Below are 20,000 nucleotides of genomic sequence, written 5' to 3' on the forward strand. Positions count from 1 at the left end.
AAGAGATAGTTTCTCGCTTACGGCCACACCGGCCTGAGTACGCCTGATCTCGTCCGATCTCGGAAGCTAAGCAGGGTCGGGCCTGGTTAGTACTTGGATGGGAGACCGCCTGGGAATACCAGGTGCTGTAAGCTTTTTGTCACTGCCTTGTGGAATTTCAACTCTTTGTCCGTTTTTCCCACAAGGCTGAAATATGTGCCCTCGCTTTGAAATAAGTAAGCAAGGTTAGTTTGTATTTCATCCAAACAATCTGTGCTACAAATTATGGCTACAGTATATGCAATTTCATCCACTTTTTGAGATTGCCTTTCGCTTACGGCCACACCGGCCTGAGTACGCCTGATCTCGTCCGATCTCGGAAGCTAAGCAGGGTCGGGCCTGGTTAGTACTTGGATGGGAGACCGCCTGGGAATACCAGGTGCTGTAAGCTTTTAGTCACTGCCTTGTGGAATTTCAACTCTTTGTCCGTTTTTTCCCACAAGGCTGAAATATGTGCCCTCGCTTTGAAATAAGTAAGCAAGGTTAGTTTGTATTCATCCAACAATCTGTGCTACAAATTATGGCTACAGTATATGCAATTTCATCACTTTTTGAGATTGCCTTTTGCTTACGGCCACACCGGCCTGAGTACGCCTGATCTCGTCCGATCTCGGAAGCCTAAGCAGGGTCGGGCCTGGTTAGTACTTGGATGGGAGACCGCCTGGGGAATACCAGGTGCTGTAAGCTTTTTGTCACTGCCTTGTGGAATTTCAACTCTTTGTCCGTTTTTTTCCCAAAGGCTGAAATATGTGCCCTCGCTTTGAAATAAGTAAGCAAGGTTAGTTTGTATTTCATCCAACAATCTGTGCTACAAATTATGGCTACAGTATATGCAATTTCATCCACTTTTTGAGATTGCCTTTCGCTTACGGCCACACCGGCCTGAGTACGCCTGATCTCGTCCGATCTCGGAAGCTAAGCAGGGTCGGGCCTGGTTAGTACTTGGATGGGAGACCGCCTGGGAATACCAGGTGCTGTAAGCTTTTTGTCACTGCCTTGTGGATTTCAACTCTTTGTCCGTTTTTTCCCACAAGGCTGAATATGTTGCCCTCGCTTTGAAATAAGTAAGGCAAGGTTAGTTTGTATTTCATCCAACATCTGTGCTACAAATTATGGCTACAGTATATGCAATTTCTTCCACTTTTTGAGTGACACAAAGATGCTTATCTAAATGGTGGAAATGCAACAGCTGTAATCAGGCTCACTTTGACTTTACATAGGTGCACCAAGAGATAGTTTCTCGCTTACGGCCACACCGGCCTGAGTACGCCTGATCTCGTCCGATCTCGGAAGCTAAGCAGGGTCGGGCCCTGGTTAGTACTTGGATGGGAGACCGCCTGGGAATACCAGGTGCTGTAAGCTTTTTGTCACTGCCTTGTGGAATTTCAACTCTTTGTCCGTTTTTTCCCACAAGGCTGAAATATGGTGCCCTCGCTTTGAAATAAGTAGCAAGGTTAGTTTGTATTTCATCCAACATCTGTGCTACAAATTATGGCTACAGTATATGCAATTTCATCCACTTTTGAGATTGCCTTTCGCTTACGGCCACACCGGCCTGAGTACGCCTGATCTCGTCCGATCTCGGAAGCTAAGCAGGGTCGGGCCTGGTTAGTACTTGGATGGGAGACCGCCTGGGAATACCAGGTGCTGTAAGCTTTTTGTCACTGCCTTGTGGAATTTCAACTCTTTGTCCGTTTTTTCCCACAAGGCTGAAATATGTGCCCTCGCTTTGAAATAAGTAAGCAAGGTTAGTTTGTATTTCATCCAACAATCTGTGCTACAAATTATGGCTACAGTATATGCAATTTCATCCACTTTTTGAGATTGCCTTTCGCTTACGGCCACACCGGCCTGAGTACGCCTGATCTCGTCCGATCTCGGAAGCTAAGCAGGGTCGGGCCTGGTTAGTACTTGGATGGGAGACCGCCTGGGAATACCAGGTGCTGTAAGCTTTTTGTCACTGCCTTGTGGAATTTCAACTCTTTGTCCGTTTTTTTCCCACAAGGCTGAAATATGTGCCCTCGCTTTGAAATAAGTAAGCAAGGTTAGTTTGTATTTCATCCAACAATCTGTGCTACAAATTATGGCTACAGTATATGCAATTTCATCCACTTTTTGAGATTGCCTTTCGCTTACGGCCACACCGGCCTGAGTACGCCTGATCTCGTCCGATCTCGGAAGCTAAGCAGGGTCGGGCCTGGTTAGTACTTGGATGGGAGACCGCCTGGGAATACCAGGTGCTGTAAGCTTTTTGTCACTGCCTTGTGGAATTTCAACTCTTTGTCCGTTTTTTCCCACAAGGCTGAAATATGTGCCCTCGCTTTGAAATAAGTAAGCAAGGTTAGTTTGTATTTCATCCAACAATCTGTGCTACAAATTATGGCTACAGTATATGCAATTTCTTCCACTTTTTGAGTGACAAAGATGCTTATCTAATGGTGGAAATGCAACAGCTGTTAATCAGGCTCACTTTGACTTTACATGGTGCACCAAGAGATAGTTTCTCGCTTACGGCCACACCTGCCTGAGTACGCCTGATCTCGTCCGATCTCGGAAGCTAAGCAGGGTCGGGCCTGGTTAGTACTTGGATGGGAGACCTCCTGGGATACCAGGTGCTGTAAGCTTTTTGTCACTGCCTTGTGGAATTTCAACTCTTGTCCGTTTTTTTCCCACAAGGCTGAAATATGTGCCCTCGCTTTGAAATAAGTAAGCAAGGTTAGTTTGTATTTCATCCAACAATCTGTGCTACAAATTATTGTCTACAGTATATGCAATTTCATCCACTTTTTGAGATGCCTTTCGCTTACGGCCACACCGGCCTTGAGTACGCCTGATCTCGTCCGATCTCGGAAGCTAAGCAGGGTCGGGCCTGGTTAGTACTTGGATGGGAGACCGCCTGGGAATACCAGGTGCTGTAAGCTTTTTGTCACTGCCTTGTGGAATTTCAACTCTTTGTCCGTTTTTTTCCACAAGGCTGAAATATGTGCCCTCGCTTTGAAATAAGTAAGCAAGGTTAGTTTGTATTTCATCCAACAATCTGTGCTACAAATTATGGCTACAGTATATGCAATTTCATCCACTTTTTGAGATTGCCTTTCGCTTACGGCCACACCGGCCTGAGTACGCCTGATCTCGTCCGATCTCGGAAGCTAAGCAGGGTCGGGCCTGGTTAGTACTTGGATGGGAGACCGCCTGGGAATACCAGGTGCTGTAAGCTTTTTGTCACTGCCTTGTGGAATTTCAACTCTTTGTCCGTTTTTTTCCCACAAGGCTGAAATATGTGCCCTCGCTTTGAAATAAGTAAGCAAGGTTAGTTTGTATTTCATCCAACAATCTGTGCTACAAATTATGGCTACAGTATATGCAATTTCTTCCACTTTTTGAGTGACACAAAGATGCTTATCTAAATGGTGGAAATGCAACAGCTGTTAATCAGGCTCACTTTGACTTTACATAGTGCACCAAGAGATAGTTTCTCGCTTACGGCCACACCGGCCTGAGTACGCCTGATCTCGTCCGATCTCGGAAGCTAAGCAGGGTCGGGCCTGGTTAGTACTTGGATGGGAGACCGCCTGGGAATACCAGGTGCTGTAAGCTTTTTGTCACTGCCTTGTGGAATTTCAACTCTTTGTCCGTTTTTTCCCACAAGGCTGAAATATGTGCCCTCGCTTTGAAATAAGTAAGCAAGGTTAGTTTGTATTTCATCCAACAATCTGTGCTACAAATTATGGCTACAGTATATGCAATTTCATCCACTTTTTGAGATTGCCTTTCGCTTACGGCCACACCGGCCTGAGTACGCCTGATCTCGTCCGATCTCGGAAGCTAAGCAGGGTCGGGCCTGGTTAGTACTTGGATGGGAGACCGCCTGGGAATACCAGGTGCTGTAAGCTTTTTGTCACTGCCTTGTGGAATTTCAACTCTTTGTCCGTTTTTCCCACAAGGCTGAAATATGTGCCCTCGCTTTGAAATAAGTAAGCAAGGTTAGTTTGTATTTCATCCAACAATCTGTGCTACAAATTATGGCTACAGTATATGCAATTTCATCCACTTTTTGAGATTGCCTTTCGCTTACGGCCACACCGGCCTGAGTACGCCTGATCTCGTCCGATCTCGGAAGCTAAGCAGGGTCGGGCCTGGTTAGTACTTGGATGGGAGACCGCCTGGGAATACCAGGTGCTGTAAGCTTTTTGTCACTGCCTTGTGGAATTTCAACTCTTTGTCCGTTTTTTCCCACAAGGCTGAAATATGTGCCCTCGCTTTGAAATAAGTAAGCAAGGTTAGTTTGTATTTCATCCAACAATCTGTGCTACAAATTATGGCTACAGTATATGCAATTTCTTCCACTTTTTGAGTGACACAAAGATGCTTATCTAAATGGTGGAAATGCAACAGCTGTTAATCAGGCTCACTTGACTTTACATGGTGCACCAAGAGATAGTTTCTCGCTTACGGCCACACCGGCCTGAGTACGCCTGATCTCGTCCGATCTCGGAAGCTAAGCAGGGTCGGGCCTGGTTAGTACTTGGATGGGAGACCGCCTGGGAATACCAGGTGCTGTAAGCTTTTTGTCACTGCCTTGTGGAATTTCAACTCTTTGTCCGTTTTTTCCCACAAGGCTGAAATATGTGCCCTCGCTTTGAAATAAGTAAGCAAGGTTAGTTTGTATTTCATCCAACAATCTGTGCTACAAATTATGGCTACAGTATATGCAATTTCATCCACTTTTTGAGATTGCCTTTCGCTTACGGCCACACCGGCCTGAGTACGCCTGATCTCGTCCGATCTCGGAAGCTAAGCAGGGTCGGGCCTGGTTAGTACTTGGATGGGAGACCGCCTGGGAATACCAGGTGCTGTAAGCTTTTTGTCACTGCCTTGTGGAATTTCAACTCTTTGTCCGTTTTTTCCCACAAGGCTGAAATATGTGCCCTCGCTTTGAAATAAGTAAGCAAGGTTAGTTTGTATTTCATCCAACAATCTGTGCTACAAATTATGGCTACAGTATATGCAATTTCATCCACTTTTTGAGATTGCCTTTCGCTTACGGCCACACCGGCCTGAGTACGCCTGATCTCGTCCGATCTCGGAAGCTAAGCAGGGTCGGGCCTGGTTAGTACTTGGATGGGAGACCGCCTGGGAATACCAGGTGCTGTAAGCTTTTTGTCACTGCCTTGTGGAATTTCAACTCTTTGTCCGTTTTTTCCCACAAGGCTGAAATATGTGCCCTCGCTTTGAAATAAGTAAGCAAGGTTAGTTTGTATTTCATCCAACAATCTGTGCTACAAATTATGGCTACAGTATATGCAATTTCATCCACTTTTTGAGATTGCCTTTCGCTTACGGCCACACCGGCCTGAGTACGCCTGATCTCGTCCGATCTCGGAAGCTAAGCAGGGTCGGGCCTGGTTAGTACTTGGATGGGAGACCGCCTGGGAATACCAGGTGCTGTAAGCTTTTTGTCACTGCCTTGTGGAATTTCAACTCTTTGTCCGTTTTTTCCCACAAGGCTGAAATATGTGCCCTCGCTTTGATTGAAATAAGTAAGCAAGTTAGTTTGTATTTCATCCAACAATCTGTGCTACAAATTATGGCTACAGTATATGCAATTTCTTCCACTTTTTGAGTGACACAAAGATGCTTATCTAAATGGTGGAAATGCAACAGCTGTTAATCAGGCTCACTTTGACTTTACATGGTGCACAAGAGATAGTTTCTCGCTTACGGCCACACCGGCCTGAGTACGCCTGATCTCGTCCGATCTCGGAAGCTAAGCAGGGTCGGGCCTGGTTAGTACTTGGATGGGAGACCGCCTGGGAATACCAGGTGCTGTAAGCTTTTTGTCACTGCCTTGTGGAATTTCAACTCTTTGTCCGTTTTTTCCCACAAGGCTGAAATATGTGCCCTCGCTTTGAAATAAGTAAGCAAGGTTAGTTTGTATTTCATCCAACAATCTGTGCTACAAATTATGGCTACAGTATATGCAATTTCATCCACTTTTTGAGATTGCCTTTCGCTTACGGCCACACCGGCCTGAGTACGCCTGATCTCGTCCGATCTCGGAAGCTAAGCAGGGTCGGGCCTGGTTAGTACTTGGATGGGAGACCGCCTGGGAATACCAGGTGCTGTAAGCTTTTTGTCACTGCCTTGTGGAATTTCAACTCTTTGTCCGTTTTTTCCCACAAGGCTGAAATATGTGCCCTCGCTTTGAAATAAGTAAGCAAGGTTAGTTTGTATTTCATCCAACAATCTGTGCTACAAATTATGGCTACAGTATATGCAATTTCATCCACTTTTTGAGATTGCCTTTCGCTTACGGCCACACCGGCCTGAGTACGCCTGATCTCGTCCGATCTCGGAAGCTAAGCAGGGTCGGGCCTGGTTAGTACTTGGATGGGAGACCGCCTGGGAATACCAGGTGCTGTAAGCTTTTTGTCACTGCCTTGTGGAATTTCAACTCTTTGTCCGTTTTTCCCACAAGGCTGAAATATGTGCCCTCGCTTTGAAATAAGTAAGCAAGGTTAGTTTGTATTTCATCCAACAATCTGTGCTACAAATTATGGCTACAGTATATGCAATTTCTTCCACTTTTTGAGTGACACAAAGATGCTTATCTAAATGGTGGAAATGCAACAGCTGTTAATCAGGCTCACTTTGACTTTAATGGTGCACCAAGAGATAGTTCTCGCTTACGGCCACACCGGCCTGAGTACGCCTGATCTCGTCCGATCTCGGAAGCTAAGCAGGGTCGGGCCTGGTTAGTACTTGGATGGGAGACCGCCTGGGAATACCAGGTGCTGTAAGCTTTTTGTCACTGCCTTGTGGAATTTCAACTCTTTGTCCGTTTTTTCCCACAAGGCTGAAATATGTGCCCTCGCTTTGAAATAAGTAAGCAAGGTTAGTTTGTATTTCATCCAACAATCTGTGCTACAAATTATGGCTACAGTATATGCAATTTCTTCCACTTTTTGAGTGACACAAAGATGCTTATCTAAATGGTGGAATGCAACAGCTGTTAATCAGGCTCACTTTGACTTTACATGGTGCACCAAGAGATAGTTTCTCGCTTACGGCCACACCGGCCTGAGTACGCCTGATCTCGTCCGATCTCGGAAGCTAAGCAGGGTCGGGCCTGGTTAGTACTTGGATGGGAGACCGCCTGGGAATACCAGGTGCTGTAAGCTTTTTGTCACTGCCTTGTGGAATTTCAACTCTTTGTCCGTTTTTTCCCACAAGGCTGAAATATGTGCCCTCGCTTTGAAATAAGTAAGCAAGGTTAGTTTGTATTTCATCCAACAATCTGTGCTACAAATTATGGCTACAGTATATGCAATTTCATCCACTTTTTGAGATTGCCTTTCGCTTACGGCCACACCGGCCTGAGTACGCCTGATCTCGTCCGATCTCGGAAGCTAAGCAGGGTCGGGCCTGGTTAGTACTTGGATGGGAGACCGCCTGGGAATACCAGGTGCTGTAAGCTTTTTGTCACTGCCTTGTGGAATTTCAACTCTTTGTCCGTTTTTTCCCACAAGGCTGAAATATGTGCCCTCGCTTTGAAATAAGTAAGCAAGGTTAGTTTGTATTTCATCCAACAATCTGTGCTACAAATTATGGCTACAGTATATGCAATTTCATCCACTTTTTGAGATTGCCTTTCGCTTACGGCCACACCGGCCTGAGTACGCCTGATCTCGTCCGATCTCGGAAGCTAAGCAGGGTCGGGCCTGGTTAGTACTTGGATGGGAGACCGCCTGGGAATACCAGGTGCTGTAAGCTTTTTGTCACTGCCTTGTGGAATTTCAACTCTTTGTCCGTTTTTTCCCACAAGGCTGAAATATGTGCCCTCGCTTTGAAATAAGTAAGCAAGGTTAGTTTGTATTTCATCCAACAATCTGTGCTACAAATTATGGCTACAGTATATGCAATTTCATCCACTTTTTGAGATTGCCTTTCGCTTACGGCCACACCGGCCTGAGTACGCCTGATCTCGTCCGATCTCGGAAGCTAAGCAGGGTCGGGCCTGGTTAGTACTTGGATGGGAGACCGCCTGGGAATACCAGGTGCTGTAAGCTTTTTGTCACTGCCTTGTGGAATTTCAACTCTTTGTCCGTTTTTTCCCACAAGGCTGAAATATGTGCCCTCGCTTTGAAATAAGTAAGCAAGGTTAGTTTGTATTTCATCCAACAATCTGTGCTACAAATTATGGCTACAGTATATGCAATTTCATCCACTTTTTGAGATTGCCTTTGCTTACGGCCACACCGGCCTGAGTACGCCTGATCTCGTCCGATCTCGGAAGCTAAGCAGGGTCGGGCCTGGTTAGTACTTGGATGGGAGACCGCCTGGGAATACCAGGTGCTGTAAGCTTTTTGTCACTGCCTTGTGGAATTTCAACTCTTTGTCCGTTTTTCCCACAAGGCTGAAATATGTGCCCTCGCTTTGAAATAAGTAAGCAAGGTTAGTTTGTATTTCATCCAACAATCTGTGCTACAAATTATGGCTACAGTATATGCAATTTCATCCACTTTTTGAGATTGCCTTTCGCTTACGGCCACACCGGCCTGAGTACGCCTGATCTCGTCCGATCTCGGAAGCTAAGCAGGGTCGGGCCTGGTTAGTACTTGGATGGGAGACCGCCTGGGAATACCAGGTGCTGTAAGCTTTTTGTCACTGCCTTGTGGAATTTCAACTCTTTGTCCGTTTTTTCCCACAAGGCTGAAATATGTGCCCTCGCTTTGAAATAAGTAAGCAAGGTTAGTTTGTATTTCATCCAACAATCTGTGCTACAAATTATGGCTACAGTATATGCAATTTCATCCACTTTTGAGATTGCCTTTTGCTTACGGCCACACCGGCCTGAGTACGCCTGATCTCGTCCGATCTCGGAAGCTAAGCAGGGTCGGGCCTGGTTAGTACTTGGATGGGAGACCGCCTGGGAATACCAGGTGCTGTAAGCTTTTTGTCACTGCCTTGTGGAATTTCAACTCTTTGTCCGTTTTTTCCCACAAGGCTGAAATATGTGCCCTCGCTTTGAAATAAGTAAGCAAGGTTAGTTTGTATTTCATCCAACAATCTGTGCTACAAATTATGGCTACAGTATATGCAATTTCATCCACTTTTTGAGATTGCCTTTCGCTTACGGCCACACCGGCCTGAGTACGCCTGATCTCGTCCGATCTCGGAAGCTAAGCAGGGTCGGGCCTGGTTAGTACTTGGATGGGAGACCGCCTGGGAATACCAGGTGCTGTAAGCTTTTTGTCACTGCCTTGTGGAATTTCAACTCTTTGTCCGTTTTTTCCCACAAGGCTGAAATATGTGCCCTCGCTTTGAAATAAGTAAGCAAGGTTAGTTTGTATTTCATCCAACAATCTGTGCTACAAATTATGGCTACAGTATATGCAATTTCATCCACTTTTTGAGATTGCCTTTCGCTTACGGCCACACCGGCCTGAGTACGCCTGATCTCGTCCGATCTCGGAAGCTAAGCAGGGTCGGGCCTGGTTAGTACTTGGATGGGAGACCGCCTGGGAATACCAGGTGCTGTAAGCTTTTTGTCACTGCCTTGTGGAATTTCAACTCTTTGTCCGTTTTTTCCCACAAGGCTGAAATATGTGCCCTCGCTTTGAAATAAGTAAGCAAGGTTAGTTTGTATTTCATCCAACAATCTGTGCTACAAATTATGGCTACAGTATATGCAATTTCTTCCACTTTTTGAGTGACACAAAGATGCTTATCTAAATGGTGGAAATGCAACAGCTGTTAATCAGGCTCACTTTGACTTTACATGGTGCACCAAGAGATAGTTTCTCGCTTACGGCCACACCGGCCTGAGTACGCCTGATCTCGTCCGATCTCGGAAGCTAAGCAGGGTCGGGCCTGGTTAGTACTTGGATGGGAGACCGCCTGGGAATACCAGGTGCTGTAAGCTTTTTGTCACTGCCTTGTGGAATTTCAACTCTTTGTCCGTTTTTCCCACAAGGCTGAAATATGTGCCCTCGCTTTGAAATAAGTAAGCAAGGTTAGTTTGTATTTCATCCAACAATCTGTGCTACAAATTATGGCTACAGTATATGCAATTTCATCCACTTTTTGAGATTGCCTTTCGCTTACGGCCACACCGGCCTGAGTACGCCTGATCTCGTCCGATCTCGGAAGCTAAGCAGGGTCGGGCCTGGTTAGTACTTGGATGGGAGACCGCCTGGGAATACCAGGTGCTGTAAGCTTTTTGTCACTGCCTTGTGGAATTTCAACTCTTTGTCCGTTTTTTCCCACAAGGCTGAAATATGTGCCCTCGCTTTGAAATAAGTAAGCAAGGTTAGTTTGTATTTCATCCAACAATCTGTGCTACAAATTATGGCTACAGTATATGCAATTTCATCCACTTTTTGAGATTGCCTTTCGCTTACGGCCACACCGGCCTGAGTACGCCTGATCTCGTCCGATCTCGGAAGCTAAGCAGGGTCGGGCCTGGTTAGTACTTGGATGGGAGACCGCCTGGGAATACCAGGTGCTGTAAGCTTTTTGTCACTGCCTTGTGGAATTTCAACTCTTTGTCCGTTTTTTCCCACAAGGCTGAAATATGTGCCCTCGCTTTGAAATAAGTAAGCAAGGTTAGTTTGTATTTCATCCAACAATCTGTGCTACAAATTATGGCTACAGTATATGCAATTTCATCCACTTTTTGAGATTGCCTTTCGCTTACGGCCACACCGGCCTGAGTACGCCTGATCTCGTCCGATCTCGGAAGCTAAGCAGGGTCGGGCCTGGTTAGTACTTGGATGGGAGACCGCCTGGGAATACCAGGTGCTGTAAGCTTTTTGTCACTGCCTTGTGGAATTTCAACTCTTTGTCCGTTTTTTCCCACAAGGCTGAAATATGTGCCCTCGCTTTGAAATAAGTAAGCAAGGTTAGTTTGTATTTCATCCAACAATCTGTGCTACAAATTATGGCTACAGTATATGCAATTTCATCCACTTTTTGAGATTGCCTTTCGCTTACGGCCACACCGGCCTGAGTACGCCTGATCTCGTCCGATCTCGGAAGCTAAGCAGGGTCGGGCCTGGTTAGTACTTGGATGGGAGACCGCCTGGGAATACCAGGTGCTGTAAGCTTTTTGTCACTGCCTTGTGGAATTTCAACTCTTTGTCCGTTTTTTCCCACAAGGCTGAAATATGTGCCCTCGCTTTGAAATAAGTAAGCAAGGTTAGTTTGTATTTCATCCAACAATCTGTGCTACAAATTATGGCTACAGTATATGCAATTTCATCCACTTTTTGAGATTGCCTTTCGCTTACGGCCACACCGGCCTGAGTACGCCTGATCTCGTCCGATCTCGGAAGCTAAGCAGGGTCGGGCCTGGTTAGTACTTGGATGGGAGACCGCCTGGGAATACCAGGTGCTGTAAGCTTTTTGTCACTGCCTTGTGGAATTTCAACTCTTTGTCCGTTTTTTCCCACAAGGCTGAAATATGTGCCCTCGCTTTGAAATAAGTAAGCAAGGTTAGTTTGTATTTCATCCAACAATCTGTGCTACAAATTATGGCTACAGTATATGCAATTTCATCCACTTTTTGAGATTGCCTTTCGCTTACGGCCACACCGGCCTGAGTACGCCTGATCTCGTCCGATCTCGGAAGCTAAGCAGGGTCGGGCCTGGTTAGTACTTGGATGGGAGACCGCCTGGGAATACCAGGTGCTGTAAGCTTTTTGTCACTGCCTTGTGGAATTTCAACTCTTTGTCCGTTTTTTCCCACAAGGCTGAAATATGTGCCCTCGCTTTGAAATAAGTAAGCAAGGTTAGTTTGTATTTCATCCAACAATCTGTGCTACAAATTATGGCTACAGTATATGCAATTTCTTCCACTTTTTGAGTGACACAAAGATGCTTATCTAAATGGTGGAAATGCAACAGCTGTTAATCAGGCTCACTTTGACTTTACATAGTGCACCAAGAGATAGTTTCTCGCTTACGGCCACACCGGCCTGAGTACGCCTGATCTCGTCCGATCTCGGAAGCTAAGCAGGGTCGGGCCTGGTTAGTACTTGGATGGGAGACCGCCTGGGAATACCAGGTGCTGTAAGCTTTTTGTCACTGCCTTGTGGAATTTCAACTCTTTGTCCGTTTTTTCCCACAAGGCTGAAATATGTGCCCTCGCTTTGAAATAAGTAAGCAAGGTTAGTTTGTATTTCATCCAACAATCTGTGCTACAAATTATGGCTACAGTATATGCAATTTCATCCACTTTTTGAGATTGCCTTTCGCTTACGGCCACACCGGCCTGAGTACGCCTGATCTCGTCCGATCTCGGAAGCTAAGCAGGGTCGGGCCTGGTTAGTACTTGGATGGGAGACCGCCTGGGAATACCAGGTGCTGTAAGCTTTTTGTCACTGCCTTGTGGAATTTCAACTCTTTGTCCGTTTTTTCCCACAAGGCTGAAATATGTGCCCTCGCTTTGAAATAAGTAAGCAAGGTTAGTTTGTATTTCATCCAACAATCTGTGCTACAAATTATGGCTACAGTATATGCAATTTCATCCACTTTTTGAGATTGCCTTTCGCTTACGGCCACACCGGCCTGAGTACGCCTGATCTCGTCCGATCTCGGAAGCTAAGCAGGGTCGGGCCTGGTTAGTACTTGGATGGGAGACCGCCTGGGAATACCAGGTGCTGTAAGCTTTTTGTCACTGCCTTGTGGAATTTCAACTCTTTGTCCGTTTTTTCCCACAAGGCTGAAATATGTGCCCTCGCTTTGAAATAAGTAAGCAAGGTTAGTTTGTATTTCATCCAACAATCTGTGCTACAAATTATGGCTACAGTATATGCAATTTCATCCACTTTTTGAGATGCCTTTCGCTTACGGCCACACCGGCCTGAGTACGCCTGATCTCGTCCGATCTCGGAAGCTAAGCAGGGTCGGGCCTGGTTAGTACTTGGATGGGAGACCGCCTGGGAATACCAGGTGCTGTAAGCTTTTTGTCACTGCCTTGTGGAATTTCAACTCTTTGTCCGTTTTTTCCCACAAGGCTGAAATATGTGCCCTCGCTTTGAAATAAGTAAGCAAGGTTAGTTTGTATTTCATCCAACAATCTGTGCTACAAATTATGGCTACAGTATATGCAATTTCATCCACTTTTTGAGATTGCCTTTCGCTTACGGCCACACCGGCCTGAGTACGCCTGATCTCGTCCGATCTCGGAAGCTAAGCAGGGTCGGGCCTGGTTAGTACTTGGATGGGAGACCGCCTGGGAATACCAGGTGCTGTAAGCTTTTTGTCACTGCCTTGTGGAATTTCAACTCTTTGTCCGTTTTTTCCCACAAGGCTGAAATATGTGCCCTCGCTTTGAAATAAGTAAGCAAGGTTAGTTTGTATTTCATCCAACAATCTGTGCTACAAATTATGGCTACAGTATATGCAATTTCATCCACTTTTTGAGATTGCCTTTCGCTTACGGCCACACCGGCCTGAGTACGCCTGATCTCGTCCGATCTCGGAAGCTAAGCAGGGTCGGGCCTGGTTAGTACTTGGATGGGAGACCGCCTGGGAATACCAGGTGCTGTAAGCTTTTTGTCACTGCCTTGTGGAATTTCAACTCTTTGTCCGTTTTTTCCCACAAGGCTGAAATATGTGCCCTCGCTTTGAAATAAGTAAGCAAGGTTAGTTTGTATTTCATCCAACAATCTGTGCTACAAATTATGGCTACAGTATATGCAATTTCATCCACTTTTTGAGATTGCCTTTCGCTTACGGCCACACCGGCCTGAGTACGCCTGATCTCGTCCGATCTCGGAAGCTAAGCAGGGTCGGGCCTGGTTAGTACTTGGATGGGAGACCGCCTGGGAATACCAGGTGCTGTAAGCTTTTGTCACTGCCTTGTGGAATTTCAACTCTTTGTCCGTTTTTTCCCACAAGGCTGAAATATGTGCCCTCGCTTTGAAATAAGTAAGCAAGGTTAGTTTGTATTTCATCCAACAATCTGTGCTACAAATTATGGCTACAGTATATGCAATTTCATCCACTTTTTGAGATTGCCTTTCGCTTACGGCCACACCGGCCTGAGTACGCCTGATCTCGTCCGATCTCGGAAGCTAAGCAGGGTCGGGCCTGGTTAGTACTTGGATGGGAGACCGCCTGGGAATACCAGGTGCTGTAAGCTTTTTGTCACTGCCTTGTGGAATTTCAACTCTTTGTCCGTTTTTTCCCACAAGGCTGAAATATGTGCCCTCGCTTTGAAATAAGTAAGCAAGGTTAGTTTGTATTTCATCCAACAATCTGTGCTACAAATTATGGCTACAGTATATGCAATTTCATCCACTTTTTGAGATTGCCTTTCGCTTACGGCCACACCGGCCTGAGTACGCCTGATCTCGTCCGATCTCGGAAGCTAAGCAGGGTCGGGCCTGGTTAGTACTTGGATGGGAGACCGCCTGGGAATACCAGGTGCTGTAAGCTTTTTGTCACTGCCTTGTGGAATTTCAACTCTTTGTCCGTTTTTTCCCACAAGGCTGAAATATGTGCCCTCGCTTTGAAATAAGTAAGCAAGGTTAGTTTGTATTTCATCCAACAATCTGTGCTACAAATTATGGCTACAGTATATGCAATTTCATCCACTTTTTGAGATTGCCTTTCGCTTACGGCCACACCGGCCTGAGTACGCCTGATCTCGTCCGATCTCGGAAGCTAAGCAGGGTCGGGCCTGGTTAGTACTTGGATGGGAGACCGCCTGGGAATACCAGGTGCTGTAAGCTTTTTGTCACTGCCTTGTGGAATTTCAACTCTTTGTCCGTTTTTTCCCACAAGGCTGAAATATGTGCCCTCGCTTTGAAATAAGTAAGCAAGGTTAGTTTGTATTTCATCCAACAATCTGTGCTACAAATTATGGCTACAGTATATGCAATTTCATCCACTTTTTGAGATTGCCTTTCGCTTACGGCCACACCGGCCTGAGTACGCCTGATCTCGTCCGATCTCGGAAGCTAAGCAGGGTCGGGCCTGGTTAGTACTTGGATGGGAGACCGCCTGGGAATACCAGGTGCTGTAAGCTTTTTGTCACTGCCTTGTGGAATTTCAACTCTTTGTCCGTTTTTTCCCACAAGGCTGAAATATGTGCCCTCGCTTTGAAATAAGTAAGCAAGGTTAGTTTGTATTTCATCCAACAATCTGTGCTACAAATTATGGCTACAGTATATGCAATTTCATCCACTTTTTGAGATTGCCTTTCGCTTACGGCCACACCGGCCTGAGTACGCCTGATCTCGTCCGATCTCGGAAGCTAAGCAGGGTCGGGCCTGGTTAGTACTTGGATGGGAGACCGCCTGGGAATACCAGGTGCTGTAAGCTTTTTGTCACTGCCTTGTGGAATTTCAACTCTTTGTCCGTTTTTTCCCACAAGGCTGAAATATGTGCCCTCGCTTTGAAATAAGTAAGCAAGGTTAGTTTGTATTTCATCCAACAATCTGTGCTACAAATTATGGCTACAGTATATGCAATTTCATCCACTTTTTGAGATTGCCTTTCGCTTACGGCCACACCGGCCTGAGTACGCCTGATCTCGTCCGATCTCGGAAGCTAAGCAGGGTCGGGCCTGGTTAGTACTTGGATGGGAGACCGCCTGGGAATACCAGGTGCTGTAAGCTTTTTGTCACTGCCTTGTGGAATTTCAACTCTTTGTCCGTTTTTCCCACAAGGCTGAAATATGTGCCCTCGCTTTGAAATAAGTAAGCAAGGTTAGTTTGTATTTCATCCAACAATCTGTGCTACAAATTATGGCTACAGTATATGCAATTTCATCCACTTTTTGAGATTGCCTTTCGCTTACGGCCACACCGGCCTGAGTACGCCTGATCTCGTCCGATCTCGGAAGCTAAGCAGGGTCGGGCCTGGTTAGTACTTGGATGGGAGACCGCCTGGGAATACCAGGTGCTGTAAGCTTTTTGTCACTGCCTTGTGGAATTTCAACTCTTTGTCCGTTTTTTCCCACAAGGCTGAAATATGTGCCCTCGCTTTGAAATAAGTAAGCAAGGTTAGTTTGTATTTCATCCAACAATCTGTGCTACAAATTATGGCTACAGTATATGCAATTTCATCCACTTTTTGAGATTGCCTTTCGCTTACGGCCACACCGGCCTGAGTACGCCTGATCTCGTCCGATCTCGGAAGCTAAGCAGGGTCGGGCCTGGTTAGTACTTGGATGGGAGACCGCCTGGGAATACCAGGTGCTGTAAGCTTTTTGTCACTGCCTTGTGGAATTTCAACTCTTTGTCCGTTTTTCCCACAAGGCTGAAATATGTGCCCTCGCTTTGAAATAAGTAAGCAAGGTTAGTTTGTATTTCATCCAACAATCTGTGCTACAAATTATGGCTACAGTATATGCAATTTCATCCACTTTTTGAGATTGCCTTTCGCTTACGGCCACACCGGCCTGAGTACGCCTGATCTCGTCCGATCTCGGAAGCTAAGCAGGGTCGGGCCTGGTTAGTACTTGGATGGGAGACCGCCTGGGAATACCAGGTGCTGTAAGCTTTTTGTCACTGCCTTGTGGAATTTCAACTCTTTGTCCGTTTTTTCCCACAAGGCTGAAATATGTGCCCTCGCTTTGAAATAAGTAAGCAAGGTTAGTTTGTATTTCATCCAACAATCTGTGCTACAAATTATGGCTACAGTATATGCAATTTCTTCCACTTTTTGAGTGACACAAAGATGCTTATCTAAATGGTGGAAATGCAACAGCTGTTAATCAGGCTCACTTTGACTTTACATGGTGCACCAAGAGATAGTTTCTCGCTTACGGCCACACCGGCCTGAGTACGCCTGATCTCGTCCGATCTCGGAAGCTAAGCAGGGTCGGGCCTGGTTAGTACTTGGATGGGAGACCGCCTGGGAATACCAGGTGCTGTAAGCTTTTTGTCACTGCCTTGTGGAATTTCAACTCTTTGTCCGTTTTTTCCCACAAGGCTGAAATATGTGCCCTCGCTTTGAAATAAGTAAGCAAGGTTAGTTTGTATTTCATCCAACAATCTGTGCTACAAATTATGGCTACAGTATATGCAATTTCATCCACTTTTGAGATTGCCTTTCGCTTACGGCCACACCGGCCTGAGTACGCCTGATCTCGTCCGATCTCGGAAGCTAAGCAGGGTCGGGCCTGGTTAGTACTTGGATGGGAGACCGCCTGGGAATACCAGGTGCTGTAAGCTTTTTGTCACTGCCTTGTGGAATTTCAACTCTTTGTCCGTTTTTTCCCACAAGGCTGAAATATGTGCCCTCGCTTTGAAATAAGTAAGCAAGGTTAGTTTGTATTTCATCCAACAATCTGTGCTACAAATTATGGCTACAGTATATGCAATTTCATCCACTTTTTGAGATTGCCTTTCGCTTACGGCCACACCGGCCTGAGTACGCCTGATCTCGTCCGATCTCGGAAGCTAAGCAGGGTCGGGCCTGGTTAGTACTTGGATGGGAGACCGCCTGGGAATACCAGGTGCTGTAAGCTTTTTGTCACTGCCTTGTGGAATTTCAACTCTTTGTCCGTTTTTTCCCACAAGGCTGAAATATGTGCCCTCGCTTTGAAATAAGTAAGCAAGGTTAGTTTGTATTTCATCCAACAATCTGTGCTACAAATTATGGCTACAGTATATGCAATTTCATCCACTTTTTGAGATTGCCTTTCGCTTACGGCCACACCGGCCTGAGTACGCCTGATCTCGTCCGATCTCGGAAGCTAAGCAGGGTCGGGCCTGGTTAGTACTTGGATGGGAGACCGCCTGGGAATACCAGGTGCTGTAAGCTTTTTGTCACTGCCTTGTGGAATTTCAACTCTTTGTCCGTTTTTTCCCACAAGGCTGAAATATGTGCCCTCGCTTTGAAATAAGTAAGCAAGGTTAGTTTGTATTTCATCCAACAATCTGTGCTACAAATTATGGCTACAGTATATGCAATTTCATCCACTTTTTGAGATTGCCTTTCGCTTACGGCCACACGGCCTGAGTACGCCTGATCTCGTCCGATCTCGGAAGCTAAGCAGGGTCGGGCCTGGTTAGTACTTGGATGGGAGACCGCCTGGGAATACCAGGTGCTGTAAGCTTTTTGTCACTGCCTTGTGGAATTTCAACTCTTTGTCCGTTTTTTCCCACAAGGCTGAAATATGTGCCCTCGCTTTGAAATAAGTAAGCAAGGTTAGTTTGTATTTCATCCAACAATCTGTGCTACAAATTATGGCTACAGTATATGCAATTTCATCCACTTTTTGAGATTGCCTTTCGCTTACGGCCACACCGGCCTGAGTACGCCTGATCTCGTCCGATCTCGGAAGCTAAGCAGGGTCGGGCCTGGTTAGTACTTGGATGGGAGACCGCCTGGGAATACCAGGTGCTGTAAGCTTTTTGTCACTGCCTTGTGGAATTTCAACTCTTTGTCCGTTTTTTCCCACAAGGCTGAAATATGTGCCCTCGCTTTGAAATAAGTAAGCAAGGTTAGTTTGTATTTCATCCAACAATCTGTGCTACAAATTATGGCTACAGTATATGCAATTTCATCCACTTTTTGAGATTGCCTTTCGCTTACGGCCACACCGGCCTGAGTACGCCTGATCTCGTCCGATCTCGGAAGCTAAGCAGGGTCGGGCCTGGTTAGTACTTGGATGGGAGACCGCCTGGGAATACCAGGTGCTGTAAGCTTTTTGTCACTGCCTTGTGGAATTTCAACTCTTTGTCCGTTTTTTCCCACAAGGCTGAAATATGTGCCCTCGCTTTGAAATAAGTAAGCAAGGTTAGTTTGTATTTCATCCAACAATCTGTGCTACAAATTATGGCTACAGTATATGCAATTTCATCCACTTTTTGAGATTGCCTTTCGCTTACGGCCACACCGGCCTGAGTACGCCTGATCTCGTCCGATCTCGGAAGCTAAGCAGGGTCGGGCCTGGTTAGTACTTGGATGGGAGACCGCCTGGGAATACCAGGTGCTGTAAGCTTTTTGTCACTGCCTTGTGGAATTTCAACTCTTTGTCCGTTTTTTCCCACAAGGCTGAAATATGTGCCCTCGCTTTGAAATAAGTAAGCAAGGTTAGTTTGTATTTCATCCAACAATCTGTGCTACAAATTATGGCTACAGTATATGCAATTTCATCCACTTTTTGAGATTGCCTTTCGCTTACGGCCACACCGGCCTGAGTACGCCTGATCTCGTCCGATCTCGGAAGCTAAGCAGGGTCGGGCCTGGTTAGTACTTGGATGGGAGACCGCCTGGGAATACCAGGTGCTGTAAGCTTTTTGTCACTGCCTTGTGGAATTTCAACTCTTTGTCCGTTTTTTCCCACAAGGCTGAAATATGTGCCCTCGCTTTGAAATAAGTAAGCAAGGTTAGTTTGTATTTCATCCAACAATCTGTGCTACAAATTATGGCTACAGTATATGCAATTTCATCCACTTTTTGAGATTGCCTTTCGCTTACGGCCACACCGGCCTGAGTACGCCTGATCTCGTCCGATCTCGGAAGCTAAGCAGGGTCGGGCCTGGTTAGTACTTGGATGGGAGACCGCCTGGGAATACCAGGTGCTGTAAGCTTTTTGTCACTGCCTTGTGGAATTTCAACTCTTTGTCCGTTTTTTCCCACAAGGCTGAAATATGTGCCCTCGCTTTGAAATAAGTAAGCAAGGTTAGTTTGTATTTCATCCAACAATCTGTGCTACAAATTATGGCTACAGTATATGCAATTTCATCCACTTTTTGAGATTGCCTTTCGCTTACGGCCACACCGGCCTGAGTACGCCTGATCTCGTCCGATCTCGGAAGCTAAGCAGGGTCGGGCCTGGTTAGTACTTGGATGGGAGACCGCCTGGGAATACCAGGTGCTGTAAGCTTTTTGTCACTGCCTTGTGGAATTTCAACTCTTTGTCCGTTTTTTCCCACAAGGCTGAAATATGTGCCCTCGCTTTGAAATAAGTAAGCAAGGTTAGTTTGTATTTCATC

At 46.0% G+C, this 20,000-nt stretch overlaps 63 non-coding genes and 2 pseudogenes across 63 annotated transcripts; all 65 read left to right on the forward strand.

Moving 5' to 3' along the window:
• Nucleotides 1-15: 15 nt before the first annotated feature.
• Nucleotides 16-134, forward strand: LOC118954107. Its single transcript, XR_005044292.1, has one exon. It is a non-coding gene; the product is annotated as a 5S ribosomal RNA (ribosomal RNA).
• Nucleotides 135-311: 177 nt separating this feature from the next.
• Nucleotides 312-430, forward strand: LOC118954108. Its single transcript, XR_005044293.1, has one exon. It is a non-coding gene; the product is annotated as a 5S ribosomal RNA (ribosomal RNA).
• Nucleotides 431-605: 175 nt separating this feature from the next.
• On the forward strand, nucleotides 606-726 carry LOC118954296 (annotated as a pseudogene).
• A 177-nt stretch (nucleotides 727-903) lies between these two features.
• On the forward strand, nucleotides 904-1,022 carry LOC118954109. Its single transcript, XR_005044294.1, has one exon. It is a non-coding gene; the product is annotated as a 5S ribosomal RNA (ribosomal RNA).
• Nucleotides 1,023-1,281: 259 nt separating this feature from the next.
• Nucleotides 1,282-1,401, forward strand: LOC118954243. Its single transcript, XR_005044428.1, has one exon. It is a non-coding gene; the product is annotated as a 5S ribosomal RNA (ribosomal RNA).
• A 175-nt stretch (nucleotides 1,402-1,576) lies between these two features.
• On the forward strand, nucleotides 1,577-1,695 carry LOC118954110. Its single transcript, XR_005044295.1, has one exon. It is a non-coding gene; the product is annotated as a 5S ribosomal RNA (ribosomal RNA).
• Nucleotides 1,696-1,872: 177 nt separating this feature from the next.
• Nucleotides 1,873-1,991, forward strand: LOC118954111. The gene has a single exon (XR_005044296.1). It is a non-coding gene; the product is annotated as a 5S ribosomal RNA (ribosomal RNA).
• A 178-nt stretch (nucleotides 1,992-2,169) lies between these two features.
• Nucleotides 2,170-2,288, forward strand: LOC118954112. Its single transcript, XR_005044297.1, has one exon. It is a non-coding gene; the product is annotated as a 5S ribosomal RNA (ribosomal RNA).
• Nucleotides 2,289-2,545: 257 nt separating this feature from the next.
• Nucleotides 2,546-2,663, forward strand: LOC118954246. The gene has a single exon (XR_005044431.1). It is a non-coding gene; the product is annotated as a 5S ribosomal RNA (ribosomal RNA).
• Nucleotides 2,664-2,840: 177 nt separating this feature from the next.
• LOC118954235 lies at nucleotides 2,841-2,960 on the forward strand. Its single transcript, XR_005044420.1, has one exon. It is a non-coding gene; the product is annotated as a 5S ribosomal RNA (ribosomal RNA).
• Nucleotides 2,961-3,137: 177 nt separating this feature from the next.
• LOC118954113 lies at nucleotides 3,138-3,256 on the forward strand. The gene has a single exon (XR_005044298.1). It is a non-coding gene; the product is annotated as a 5S ribosomal RNA (ribosomal RNA).
• Nucleotides 3,257-3,517: 261 nt separating this feature from the next.
• LOC118954114 lies at nucleotides 3,518-3,636 on the forward strand. Its single transcript, XR_005044299.1, has one exon. It is a non-coding gene; the product is annotated as a 5S ribosomal RNA (ribosomal RNA).
• Nucleotides 3,637-3,813: 177 nt separating this feature from the next.
• LOC118954115 lies at nucleotides 3,814-3,932 on the forward strand. Its single transcript, XR_005044300.1, has one exon. It is a non-coding gene; the product is annotated as a 5S ribosomal RNA (ribosomal RNA).
• Nucleotides 3,933-4,108: 176 nt separating this feature from the next.
• On the forward strand, nucleotides 4,109-4,227 carry LOC118954116. The gene has a single exon (XR_005044301.1). It is a non-coding gene; the product is annotated as a 5S ribosomal RNA (ribosomal RNA).
• Nucleotides 4,228-4,486: 259 nt separating this feature from the next.
• On the forward strand, nucleotides 4,487-4,605 carry LOC118954118. Its single transcript, XR_005044303.1, has one exon. It is a non-coding gene; the product is annotated as a 5S ribosomal RNA (ribosomal RNA).
• A 177-nt stretch (nucleotides 4,606-4,782) lies between these two features.
• On the forward strand, nucleotides 4,783-4,901 carry LOC118954119. Its single transcript, XR_005044304.1, has one exon. It is a non-coding gene; the product is annotated as a 5S ribosomal RNA (ribosomal RNA).
• A 177-nt stretch (nucleotides 4,902-5,078) lies between these two features.
• On the forward strand, nucleotides 5,079-5,197 carry LOC118954120. Its single transcript, XR_005044305.1, has one exon. It is a non-coding gene; the product is annotated as a 5S ribosomal RNA (ribosomal RNA).
• A 177-nt stretch (nucleotides 5,198-5,374) lies between these two features.
• LOC118954121 lies at nucleotides 5,375-5,493 on the forward strand. The gene has a single exon (XR_005044306.1). It is a non-coding gene; the product is annotated as a 5S ribosomal RNA (ribosomal RNA).
• A 262-nt stretch (nucleotides 5,494-5,755) lies between these two features.
• LOC118954122 lies at nucleotides 5,756-5,874 on the forward strand. Its single transcript, XR_005044307.1, has one exon. It is a non-coding gene; the product is annotated as a 5S ribosomal RNA (ribosomal RNA).
• A 177-nt stretch (nucleotides 5,875-6,051) lies between these two features.
• On the forward strand, nucleotides 6,052-6,170 carry LOC118954123. Its single transcript, XR_005044308.1, has one exon. It is a non-coding gene; the product is annotated as a 5S ribosomal RNA (ribosomal RNA).
• A 177-nt stretch (nucleotides 6,171-6,347) lies between these two features.
• On the forward strand, nucleotides 6,348-6,466 carry LOC118954124. Its single transcript, XR_005044309.1, has one exon. It is a non-coding gene; the product is annotated as a 5S ribosomal RNA (ribosomal RNA).
• Nucleotides 6,467-6,723: 257 nt separating this feature from the next.
• Nucleotides 6,724-6,842, forward strand: LOC118954125. Its single transcript, XR_005044310.1, has one exon. It is a non-coding gene; the product is annotated as a 5S ribosomal RNA (ribosomal RNA).
• A 259-nt stretch (nucleotides 6,843-7,101) lies between these two features.
• LOC118954126 lies at nucleotides 7,102-7,220 on the forward strand. Its single transcript, XR_005044311.1, has one exon. It is a non-coding gene; the product is annotated as a 5S ribosomal RNA (ribosomal RNA).
• Nucleotides 7,221-7,397: 177 nt separating this feature from the next.
• On the forward strand, nucleotides 7,398-7,516 carry LOC118954127. Its single transcript, XR_005044312.1, has one exon. It is a non-coding gene; the product is annotated as a 5S ribosomal RNA (ribosomal RNA).
• A 177-nt stretch (nucleotides 7,517-7,693) lies between these two features.
• LOC118954129 lies at nucleotides 7,694-7,812 on the forward strand. The gene has a single exon (XR_005044314.1). It is a non-coding gene; the product is annotated as a 5S ribosomal RNA (ribosomal RNA).
• Nucleotides 7,813-7,989: 177 nt separating this feature from the next.
• Nucleotides 7,990-8,108, forward strand: LOC118954130. The gene has a single exon (XR_005044315.1). It is a non-coding gene; the product is annotated as a 5S ribosomal RNA (ribosomal RNA).
• Nucleotides 8,109-8,284: 176 nt separating this feature from the next.
• LOC118954131 lies at nucleotides 8,285-8,403 on the forward strand. The gene has a single exon (XR_005044316.1). It is a non-coding gene; the product is annotated as a 5S ribosomal RNA (ribosomal RNA).
• A 176-nt stretch (nucleotides 8,404-8,579) lies between these two features.
• LOC118954132 lies at nucleotides 8,580-8,698 on the forward strand. The gene has a single exon (XR_005044317.1). It is a non-coding gene; the product is annotated as a 5S ribosomal RNA (ribosomal RNA).
• Nucleotides 8,699-8,874: 176 nt separating this feature from the next.
• On the forward strand, nucleotides 8,875-8,993 carry LOC118954133. The gene has a single exon (XR_005044318.1). It is a non-coding gene; the product is annotated as a 5S ribosomal RNA (ribosomal RNA).
• Nucleotides 8,994-9,170: 177 nt separating this feature from the next.
• On the forward strand, nucleotides 9,171-9,289 carry LOC118954134. The gene has a single exon (XR_005044319.1). It is a non-coding gene; the product is annotated as a 5S ribosomal RNA (ribosomal RNA).
• Nucleotides 9,290-9,466: 177 nt separating this feature from the next.
• LOC118954135 lies at nucleotides 9,467-9,585 on the forward strand. The gene has a single exon (XR_005044320.1). It is a non-coding gene; the product is annotated as a 5S ribosomal RNA (ribosomal RNA).
• A 260-nt stretch (nucleotides 9,586-9,845) lies between these two features.
• On the forward strand, nucleotides 9,846-9,964 carry LOC118954136. The gene has a single exon (XR_005044321.1). It is a non-coding gene; the product is annotated as a 5S ribosomal RNA (ribosomal RNA).
• Nucleotides 9,965-10,140: 176 nt separating this feature from the next.
• Nucleotides 10,141-10,259, forward strand: LOC118954137. The gene has a single exon (XR_005044322.1). It is a non-coding gene; the product is annotated as a 5S ribosomal RNA (ribosomal RNA).
• A 177-nt stretch (nucleotides 10,260-10,436) lies between these two features.
• Nucleotides 10,437-10,555, forward strand: LOC118954138. Its single transcript, XR_005044323.1, has one exon. It is a non-coding gene; the product is annotated as a 5S ribosomal RNA (ribosomal RNA).
• A 177-nt stretch (nucleotides 10,556-10,732) lies between these two features.
• LOC118954140 lies at nucleotides 10,733-10,851 on the forward strand. Its single transcript, XR_005044325.1, has one exon. It is a non-coding gene; the product is annotated as a 5S ribosomal RNA (ribosomal RNA).
• A 177-nt stretch (nucleotides 10,852-11,028) lies between these two features.
• LOC118954141 lies at nucleotides 11,029-11,147 on the forward strand. The gene has a single exon (XR_005044326.1). It is a non-coding gene; the product is annotated as a 5S ribosomal RNA (ribosomal RNA).
• A 177-nt stretch (nucleotides 11,148-11,324) lies between these two features.
• On the forward strand, nucleotides 11,325-11,443 carry LOC118954142. Its single transcript, XR_005044327.1, has one exon. It is a non-coding gene; the product is annotated as a 5S ribosomal RNA (ribosomal RNA).
• Nucleotides 11,444-11,620: 177 nt separating this feature from the next.
• Nucleotides 11,621-11,739, forward strand: LOC118954143. The gene has a single exon (XR_005044328.1). It is a non-coding gene; the product is annotated as a 5S ribosomal RNA (ribosomal RNA).
• A 260-nt stretch (nucleotides 11,740-11,999) lies between these two features.
• On the forward strand, nucleotides 12,000-12,118 carry LOC118954144. Its single transcript, XR_005044329.1, has one exon. It is a non-coding gene; the product is annotated as a 5S ribosomal RNA (ribosomal RNA).
• A 177-nt stretch (nucleotides 12,119-12,295) lies between these two features.
• Nucleotides 12,296-12,414, forward strand: LOC118954145. Its single transcript, XR_005044330.1, has one exon. It is a non-coding gene; the product is annotated as a 5S ribosomal RNA (ribosomal RNA).
• Nucleotides 12,415-12,591: 177 nt separating this feature from the next.
• On the forward strand, nucleotides 12,592-12,710 carry LOC118954146. The gene has a single exon (XR_005044331.1). It is a non-coding gene; the product is annotated as a 5S ribosomal RNA (ribosomal RNA).
• A 176-nt stretch (nucleotides 12,711-12,886) lies between these two features.
• Nucleotides 12,887-13,005, forward strand: LOC118954147. Its single transcript, XR_005044332.1, has one exon. It is a non-coding gene; the product is annotated as a 5S ribosomal RNA (ribosomal RNA).
• Nucleotides 13,006-13,182: 177 nt separating this feature from the next.
• On the forward strand, nucleotides 13,183-13,301 carry LOC118954148. The gene has a single exon (XR_005044333.1). It is a non-coding gene; the product is annotated as a 5S ribosomal RNA (ribosomal RNA).
• Nucleotides 13,302-13,478: 177 nt separating this feature from the next.
• On the forward strand, nucleotides 13,479-13,597 carry LOC118954149. The gene has a single exon (XR_005044334.1). It is a non-coding gene; the product is annotated as a 5S ribosomal RNA (ribosomal RNA).
• Nucleotides 13,598-13,774: 177 nt separating this feature from the next.
• Nucleotides 13,775-13,893, forward strand: LOC118954151. Its single transcript, XR_005044336.1, has one exon. It is a non-coding gene; the product is annotated as a 5S ribosomal RNA (ribosomal RNA).
• Nucleotides 13,894-14,069: 176 nt separating this feature from the next.
• On the forward strand, nucleotides 14,070-14,188 carry LOC118954152. The gene has a single exon (XR_005044337.1). It is a non-coding gene; the product is annotated as a 5S ribosomal RNA (ribosomal RNA).
• Nucleotides 14,189-14,365: 177 nt separating this feature from the next.
• LOC118954153 lies at nucleotides 14,366-14,484 on the forward strand. Its single transcript, XR_005044338.1, has one exon. It is a non-coding gene; the product is annotated as a 5S ribosomal RNA (ribosomal RNA).
• A 177-nt stretch (nucleotides 14,485-14,661) lies between these two features.
• LOC118954154 lies at nucleotides 14,662-14,780 on the forward strand. The gene has a single exon (XR_005044339.1). It is a non-coding gene; the product is annotated as a 5S ribosomal RNA (ribosomal RNA).
• Nucleotides 14,781-14,957: 177 nt separating this feature from the next.
• LOC118954155 lies at nucleotides 14,958-15,076 on the forward strand. Its single transcript, XR_005044340.1, has one exon. It is a non-coding gene; the product is annotated as a 5S ribosomal RNA (ribosomal RNA).
• A 177-nt stretch (nucleotides 15,077-15,253) lies between these two features.
• LOC118954156 lies at nucleotides 15,254-15,372 on the forward strand. The gene has a single exon (XR_005044341.1). It is a non-coding gene; the product is annotated as a 5S ribosomal RNA (ribosomal RNA).
• Nucleotides 15,373-15,549: 177 nt separating this feature from the next.
• On the forward strand, nucleotides 15,550-15,668 carry LOC118954157. Its single transcript, XR_005044342.1, has one exon. It is a non-coding gene; the product is annotated as a 5S ribosomal RNA (ribosomal RNA).
• Nucleotides 15,669-15,844: 176 nt separating this feature from the next.
• Nucleotides 15,845-15,963, forward strand: LOC118954158. The gene has a single exon (XR_005044343.1). It is a non-coding gene; the product is annotated as a 5S ribosomal RNA (ribosomal RNA).
• A 177-nt stretch (nucleotides 15,964-16,140) lies between these two features.
• LOC118954159 lies at nucleotides 16,141-16,259 on the forward strand. The gene has a single exon (XR_005044344.1). It is a non-coding gene; the product is annotated as a 5S ribosomal RNA (ribosomal RNA).
• Nucleotides 16,260-16,435: 176 nt separating this feature from the next.
• Nucleotides 16,436-16,554, forward strand: LOC118954160. The gene has a single exon (XR_005044345.1). It is a non-coding gene; the product is annotated as a 5S ribosomal RNA (ribosomal RNA).
• Nucleotides 16,555-16,814: 260 nt separating this feature from the next.
• On the forward strand, nucleotides 16,815-16,933 carry LOC118954162. The gene has a single exon (XR_005044347.1). It is a non-coding gene; the product is annotated as a 5S ribosomal RNA (ribosomal RNA).
• A 176-nt stretch (nucleotides 16,934-17,109) lies between these two features.
• On the forward strand, nucleotides 17,110-17,228 carry LOC118954163. The gene has a single exon (XR_005044348.1). It is a non-coding gene; the product is annotated as a 5S ribosomal RNA (ribosomal RNA).
• Nucleotides 17,229-17,405: 177 nt separating this feature from the next.
• LOC118954164 lies at nucleotides 17,406-17,524 on the forward strand. Its single transcript, XR_005044349.1, has one exon. It is a non-coding gene; the product is annotated as a 5S ribosomal RNA (ribosomal RNA).
• Nucleotides 17,525-17,701: 177 nt separating this feature from the next.
• On the forward strand, nucleotides 17,702-17,820 carry LOC118954165. Its single transcript, XR_005044350.1, has one exon. It is a non-coding gene; the product is annotated as a 5S ribosomal RNA (ribosomal RNA).
• A 177-nt stretch (nucleotides 17,821-17,997) lies between these two features.
• LOC118954273 lies at nucleotides 17,998-18,115 on the forward strand (annotated as a pseudogene).
• A 177-nt stretch (nucleotides 18,116-18,292) lies between these two features.
• LOC118954166 lies at nucleotides 18,293-18,411 on the forward strand. The gene has a single exon (XR_005044351.1). It is a non-coding gene; the product is annotated as a 5S ribosomal RNA (ribosomal RNA).
• Nucleotides 18,412-18,588: 177 nt separating this feature from the next.
• Nucleotides 18,589-18,707, forward strand: LOC118954167. The gene has a single exon (XR_005044352.1). It is a non-coding gene; the product is annotated as a 5S ribosomal RNA (ribosomal RNA).
• Nucleotides 18,708-18,884: 177 nt separating this feature from the next.
• Nucleotides 18,885-19,003, forward strand: LOC118954168. Its single transcript, XR_005044353.1, has one exon. It is a non-coding gene; the product is annotated as a 5S ribosomal RNA (ribosomal RNA).
• Nucleotides 19,004-19,180: 177 nt separating this feature from the next.
• LOC118954169 lies at nucleotides 19,181-19,299 on the forward strand. The gene has a single exon (XR_005044354.1). It is a non-coding gene; the product is annotated as a 5S ribosomal RNA (ribosomal RNA).
• A 177-nt stretch (nucleotides 19,300-19,476) lies between these two features.
• LOC118954170 lies at nucleotides 19,477-19,595 on the forward strand. Its single transcript, XR_005044355.1, has one exon. It is a non-coding gene; the product is annotated as a 5S ribosomal RNA (ribosomal RNA).
• Nucleotides 19,596-19,772: 177 nt separating this feature from the next.
• Nucleotides 19,773-19,891, forward strand: LOC118954171. The gene has a single exon (XR_005044356.1). It is a non-coding gene; the product is annotated as a 5S ribosomal RNA (ribosomal RNA).
• The last annotated feature ends 109 nt before the right edge of the window (nucleotides 19,892-20,000 follow it).

The sequence above is a fragment of the Oncorhynchus mykiss genome, unplaced genomic scaffold, assembly GCF_013265735.2.
Source record: "Oncorhynchus mykiss isolate Arlee unplaced genomic scaffold, USDA_OmykA_1.1 un_scaffold_379, whole genome shotgun sequence".
Lineage (NCBI taxonomy): Eukaryota > Metazoa > Chordata > Actinopteri > Salmoniformes > Salmonidae > Oncorhynchus > Oncorhynchus mykiss.